Here is a 7,090-nt window from a genome sequence, read left to right as displayed (position 1 = left end):
GCTTTTAGAATCCACATCATTGGAAGTTGTTAAGAAGAGGCTGCACACATACTTGCCAGGGGTGATCTAGGTTTACTTCATGCTGTTGCAGTGCTGGGAATAGACTAGATGACCTCTCTAAAATATAAATGTAGGGCTGGAAGGGAGCTAAAGGTTTCCAGTCCTCAGTGTTCAATGCAGTGATGTCCACTGGAGTCTGCAGACTCTGATAGAATAGTTCAGAGAGGGATGAACTGCACGCCTTACCTACTGCTCCAGAAGGCCTCACAATACAACCCTTATGGAGGGCTCTGTAGCAGGAGAATAGTGCAGCAGACCTTGCCTACTTCACCTAGAAGCTGAGGGTGTTTGTAGTGGTGCGGAGACACAGCCTGCTGACATGCCTCTTTGGGGCATGTATAGGGGGACCTTGCTGTTGCATATACACCTCCCAGTGGGAGGAGGCCCCTTGAGGCCACTCTTGAACTAAGAAGGGGGTCCTATGCTACTGGTCCTGCCATTTTCGGAGGAGGCCACTGCCACTCAGATGGAGGGTGTGACTATTGTGCAGGGATAGAGCCACAAAGGGTCTTTTATAGTGTTAAGGACCCAAGGTAGCATTAATCCAGCCCTGCACACTTGCAGCCCAGGTGACCTGGAGCTATGCCCAGCACTTGTAGTTGATCTGCTTGGTCCCTGGCTGCCAGTTTCTCCCCACAGGCTTCAAAGGTAGGTAAGAGTGGTCCTGAGAAGCCAGGAGAACTTCTGTCCTGCCGTCAGACTCTACCACTCGTGTGGCAGGGCAGCAAGCGTGTGCTGCTTATGTCAGGCACTCCCTGTTGTGGTGAAAGCAGCACAGAGGAAGCTGCAGCCAGCCCCTAGTGAAGCACAGAACAAAACATCAGGCACCTGGCTGGAGCAAAATGGCAGACCCCATGGCCAAACATGGAACTGCATGTCAGGTGAAAAGTCCGATTCCTCAGGAAATTCCATGATCTGAGCACAGAGCCCTGAGTACCATTAGCACAACCTCTAATTTAGGTAAGTAGAACAGAATTATCCTGCCTGTGGCAGCTGTCTCAACTCAGGGGAACTCCAGGTGTGGGGTATTCCCGTGCTGCTAGAGACTGACAACTCTGGTTCTTTTCCAAAGCTGCAAGCAGGCTAAAGCACCCATCCCAATACATATTTGAAGAGCTGGGCTATAGACAACAAAATGAAATTCAACAAAGACAAATGTAAAGCCCTACACTTAGGGAAGAAAAACCAAATGCACAATACAGAATGGGGGATAACTGGCTTGGCAGCAGCACTGCTAAGAAGGATCTGGGAGTTGTGGTGGATCACAACCTCAAAATGAGTCAACAATGCAATGCTGTTGTAAAAAAAGCAAATGCAGTTTTGGGTTGCAATAACAAAGGCATAGTGTGCAAGTCATGGGAGGTGATAGTACCGCTCTGCTCAGCACTGATTAGGTCAGTATAGAAAGGATGTAGAGAAACTGGAAAGGATCCAGAGGCGAACAGCAGATGATCAAAGGGATGGAACGCAAGCCATATGAGCAAAGGCTGAAGGAACTGTGTCTGTTTAGTTTGGGAAAGAGGAGATTAAGAGGGGACATGATAGCGGTCTTCAAATACTTGAAAGGCTGCCATAAAAAAGATGGAGAAAAATGTTTTCTCTTGCCAGAGGGCTGGACAAGAGGCGATGGGTTCAAACTACAGCATTGCAGGTTTAGATTAAATATCTGGGAAAATTTCATAACTGTGAGAACAGTAGGACAATGGAACAGACTGCCTAGGGAGGTTGTGGAAGCGCCTTCACTGCTGGTTTTCAAGAAGAGGCTGGATAGCCTTCTATCCTGGATGGTTTAGACAAAACAAATCCTGCATCTTCGCAGGGGGTTAGACTAGATGACCTTTGCGGTTCCTTCTAACCCTGTGATTCTATATGGAACTTGTATATATAGGCTCCTGTTGCCCGGTTTTAATGTGATTGAGATCTCATCACTGTAAAAACTTAAACTCACTTTCTTTCAATTTGTATTGAAACAATTACTGAAATACCAACAGTAACTTTATCTAGCACACTGGCTGCACTGCAGCCTTTTCATCATGGGTATGAAACTCTTATAGAAGACTTCTTAGATGCCAAGAGTCAGTGCGGAGAATCTGAACTTAATATATAATATCCAGAATAATTGACCATAGTCTCACATACGAATATGAACATCCCTACTGGAACTGCCATCAGCTGCTACCTTTAACACAGACCTCGAAGACAAACTAAAATGAAGTTACTATTTGCCCTTTCTCAACTGCTGCAGTTGCCTCCTTAGTCTAAGCAGACTAGCCATCTGAAAAACTCACTTCATGAGAGAATGTATTGTTCTAGAGAAGAGGAAGTCTAAGTCCATAGTTAAAACAGAGCTCCAACTATATACCTCCTCTAGCACATTTTTCTGTCCATTGAGTAATCTAGGAAATATCCCAGCCTGAATTGCTCTGGAATCCTTTCCCTAGTAGAAGTTATCTTACATGTCTTTTTTTGTAGCTTTCTCTTTCATAAATGTGTAATCAACTCCAGCTGGGCATGGGTCCACCGTCACATTTGTATTTGGTTTGCTCAGGTTTGTATATGACCTAATTCTATTCAGTAAGGCCGGCTTAACATTGCAGTTCTGGGAATGGCCTCAGCTGTTAAAACCTGGGTGTTCCTTCTGCAGTGATTAATTGTGGTTCAAGAATCATCTCTGGCTATGTAACATAAAATTAAGAGAGAAAAATATGCAGCATCAGTGACTTTCAAGCTTTAAACAAGCTTCATCCAGCAGCAGTTCTGTTCAGTTCCAAGCCATACCGTGCACAGTGGGGCCCTAAGACTTGATAGCTGGTCTCTAATGCTACCCATAACAAACAGCTCCACACACGGATCAGGCTGGAAAATAAAACAATACGTTTAAAAGGGACATATAGGAAAGACTGTTGAAGTGAGACACCAAGTTATTTTTGTAGCGATTGGTCTGGTCCTTTTTCCACTCTAACTTCCCTCCCATTTGTGGAGCAGGATTGGAAAACAACTTATCGGGCAATAATGGTTTACACAGATTGTGTTTCCTGAGGAAAGCAGATAAATTACTGCAGCTAGGGTGGATTATTAGCCCTAAATAAGCACTTAGAGCATGGCTAATAGATAGCATTGCTTAAATTCTATCTGCTAGATCCAAGCACAAAGGGATACTGCAAATAAATCTCCCTTGTAGGCACAGTTACAGCACAGTCATCTTCTCCAGAAGTCAAGGAGGCTTCTGCATGGTCCAAGATCAATATCAGGGATAAAATGGAGTCAGAGTAGGGTGGAAGAGTGGACAGGCCCAACAATCTGGATACAAGTAATATTGGAATTACCTGAAAGACATCAGGCCCAGGGTGAGTAGGGGGCACCAAACCGCAGGATCTGCTCGAGGTAAACCTGAGAGGCGGGCTGCCCTCACCTCCTGAAGTACGCACGAGGGAGTACGAAGGGGGGGAGCCCCATGAGCTGACTGAGTGCTACCCAGTCTCCCCGGTCATAGTCCAGGAGGTCTCCAATTCTGGTAACTCCTGCCAGCACCAACCTCTGGTGCACTGAGGAGGACTCTGCCACCTGCACACTGAGGTGTGGGATTGTGTAGCAGGGGCTCTGCAAGGAGATATAACCCCTCCATGGCCCCCATGGACCTGGATGCCAAAACCAGCTTCTAGGTGCGGAGGAGGTCCTGATAAAAGACCAGCAGTGCAGAGAGGCCAGCCAGAACTCCTGGAAGGACGCCATGACAAGCGAAGCTTCAGCTAGTGTGCTAAAAATAGTTGTATGGACATTGTCACCTGATTTCTCAAGCACATCTGAATCCCTAGTCTTGAAAACCTGAGCTCTGGGATAAGCTGCAATGAGGAGAGGAATAGCTCAGTGGTTTGAGCATTGGCCTGCTAAACCCAGGGTTGTGAGTTCAATCCTTGAGAGGGCCATTTAGAGATCTGGGGCAAAAATCAGTCTGGGGATTGGTCCTTCTTTGAGCAGGGGTTGGTTTAGATGACCTTCTCAAGTCCCTTCTGATTCTATGATTCTACCCAGTCTATGCTACTATGGCCTTGAATATCCAGTGGCTTTTCAGCTACTGTATCTTGAGTGCCTGCTGCTTAATGTCTACACATGGCAGGTCCTATTAATGCCTTAATTTAAGGAATCATAGCACTGTAGGGCTGGAAGAGACCTTACCAAAGCTTACTGTCTTTCATCTGTATTTAAATTGGCAAGAAAAATTATTCTGAAACTATCTCTAAAGGGGTGACCTTAGGTGTCTGCAGCATTTTTTAAACTAATTAACACAACACAAGATCCGAGTTCTAATGTTGACTTCAGTAGTTCTGTTTCAGTGATGCTAGACTGAAATTACTGGAAAATGGAGTATAAAATGAATACTAATAACAAATGCTTAGCTGATGAATGCATACATCAGAACTACAGCTCCACTGCTGTAGAAACAAAGTCACCAATAGCCTCATGTTGGCTTAATATTATTTCTGGCAGTAGCTGGGTAGCTGGTATTCCTATGGAGACTGTAAACCTAAAAAATACATCATTACATTATTGTACGTACATTACATTATTAACCTGAACAATTTAAGTTGCAGCACTTAAACTTTAGGATATTTGAGGCTTTCAAGTTAAACAAAGTGCACACATTTTTCTTCGAGGAACATATAGTATTGATTGAAGAGAAACTAGAGATAGGGAAAGCTTGTCACCTCCAGGTAGAAAATGTCTTGCTCAGAAGGACCAGGAAACACTGAAGCGAACTATAAAGTAATACTAGGTTATTTAGTAATAGTATATTGCCTGTTCTTGGTGTGAATCTCTTCTGTTTTAACTTTTGCCAGCAAAAATGAATCACTCAAACTTCAACAGCCACGGAAGGCTGGTAAGCAGCAACATGCTCATTTCAGACTTCCATATACCAAGGAACTGAGTACTTGTTACCTGAGTGGCCCTTCACTAATAATTTGACTTCAAGTATGAAATATTCTAGAGGTGTCAGCTGGGCCCTCAAGCCTCTTCCGTGTGAAGGTGGAGACTTAAATTGATCTACTTTAAAGGCCTGATGAAACTAAATTCCAATTCATGGATACTGAATTACTCACACTGGGGTAGAAGTATTTAAATTATTGTAACAACGTTTAAAAAAAACTTTGCTCTTACAGCCCAACTCTTAACACAGATACTTAGGTTTGGAAGAATTAGATTTTTTATCAGTAAAGGTCAATTTCACAGCACACACACAAACCAACAAAAATATTTCCATCGATAACTGACACACACATTAGACAAGAAAGAAAAAATGCTGTTTGAGAAATTTACAGTTTATATTAAGGATATTCACTTTGAAGATTTTGACATGTGATGTTGACAATTTTGTCTTTTAATGGTTATAAACATTTAGCTTTCTGAATCTCAAGTCTACTGTCATTAATTTGTCTGTTCCCTGCCCATAATTTCCCACAACTGTGATAACTGAAATAGATTAAAAGAAAAGCTAAACATAAACATGGACATTGACATTTATTTTTAAAAATTGAATTCTGTCATGCCTACTGATCTTACTAGGGTAGACTGAAGTTGAGGCTTGCTGGCCTTTGGTTGTTCTGATGTTTTGTTTAGATTTTCTAACTCTTAGGGGATGCATTGCTCTAATCTACACGTAGCATCTTGTGGCCACCAACTTGCCTGTCACTCCCACATGGGCCTAGAATTGTTGACCCTGAGCTTGGGGGGATGTAGAGATGACATGAGGGTACTGAGCACCCCAGAAGGAGCTGGGCAGTGCCAGCCAGCCACAGCAGGGGGAACACGTAGAATTGCTCCAGAATGCTTGTGCCACCTAAACAGCCCCTATCTGCTAGACACATTGGTTATGCTTTGAAGGGTGGCACAGCCGCATAATTCCCCAATATTCTAGTGGTTAAATACACAACCTGGGTGTTGAAATCTATGAGGAGGGCCCTCAGAGCTGCTGTTTCTGAAGGACGCCTCCCTGTCGAAGCAACTCCTCTATCAGCATCTATGTCAGCATCATCATAGGATACTGCAAAGGAAGTGTAAATTCTAAAGGGAAGGGAAGAAATGGCTAGGCATGAACAAACTGAAGCTACTTCATAAACAAAAGGGAAGCCTTGCTGACAACACTGGTATGTAATTAAAAGTTAAAACTGTACTTTCCGAACCATGCTTCCCTCTTTTCTTGAGCCAATTGATTAACTATGGCAAGTCTGAACAAATCTTCCTGTAGCAATTCTGAGCTTCCTTCCCCTTGTTCTAGTATACAAAGCAGTGACATAATAAGCGTTCTTGTTCCATGCTTAAAACTTGTGTATGATCCCCTCCCTTCCCCCAACCAGGATCCAGTGCCAGTGAAGAGCTCCTACTGTTTAACTCTCTTCGGCATCTCTAGAATTCTTTTTTTGTAACAGATGATGGCAGATTTCTACTTAATGGAAACATCCTGAAGGGGGTTTTCCGGATATTTGTAAGTGTGTCATGGGATCAGGGGTACAGCTAGCTATGTGGCTGGTATTTACGTAAATCTAAATCTTCTCGGGTAGATGACATTCCACCCACTCAGAAATGCACCAGGTGCAATCCGATCAATCAAGGTTTTACCGTTCTGTTTCTTCAGGGGACATACTAACCCAGAAAAGGCCTGGCACAAGATCTAGTTCAGTGGACACTTGGGGATCCACTGTAATAAAAATATTGAGTAATAACAGTTTAATAAATCCTGAAAATACTAATTGGCATAACCTGTTTGGAATCTCAGCACTAGTTGTTTCTGGGTACCAGAAACAAGAGGTAATTCTCAGAACAAATCTCAGATCTGAGAATATTACATCTAAAACTGGAGTGATGCAAAGCATACTGTAGCAGCCATCTTTCTTATCTTCCTGACTAGACCAGGAGGTCTCTAAAGCTTTTATTGATGCCAAATAACAGAACTAGATACATTGTCATCTTTTGGAGATCAACTTGAGCCTTGATCCAAAATCACTGGTGGATGAACAGAGTGGAGAGACTGGAT

Source organism: Terrapene carolina, unplaced genomic scaffold, assembly GCF_002925995.2.
Source record: "Terrapene carolina triunguis isolate 2854851 unplaced genomic scaffold, T_m_triunguis-2.0 Scaffold175, whole genome shotgun sequence".
Taxonomy (NCBI): Eukaryota; Metazoa; Chordata; order Testudines; family Emydidae; genus Terrapene; species Terrapene triunguis.
The sequence above is the reverse complement of the archived record's forward strand: the minus strand, read 5'-3'. Positions refer to the sequence as shown.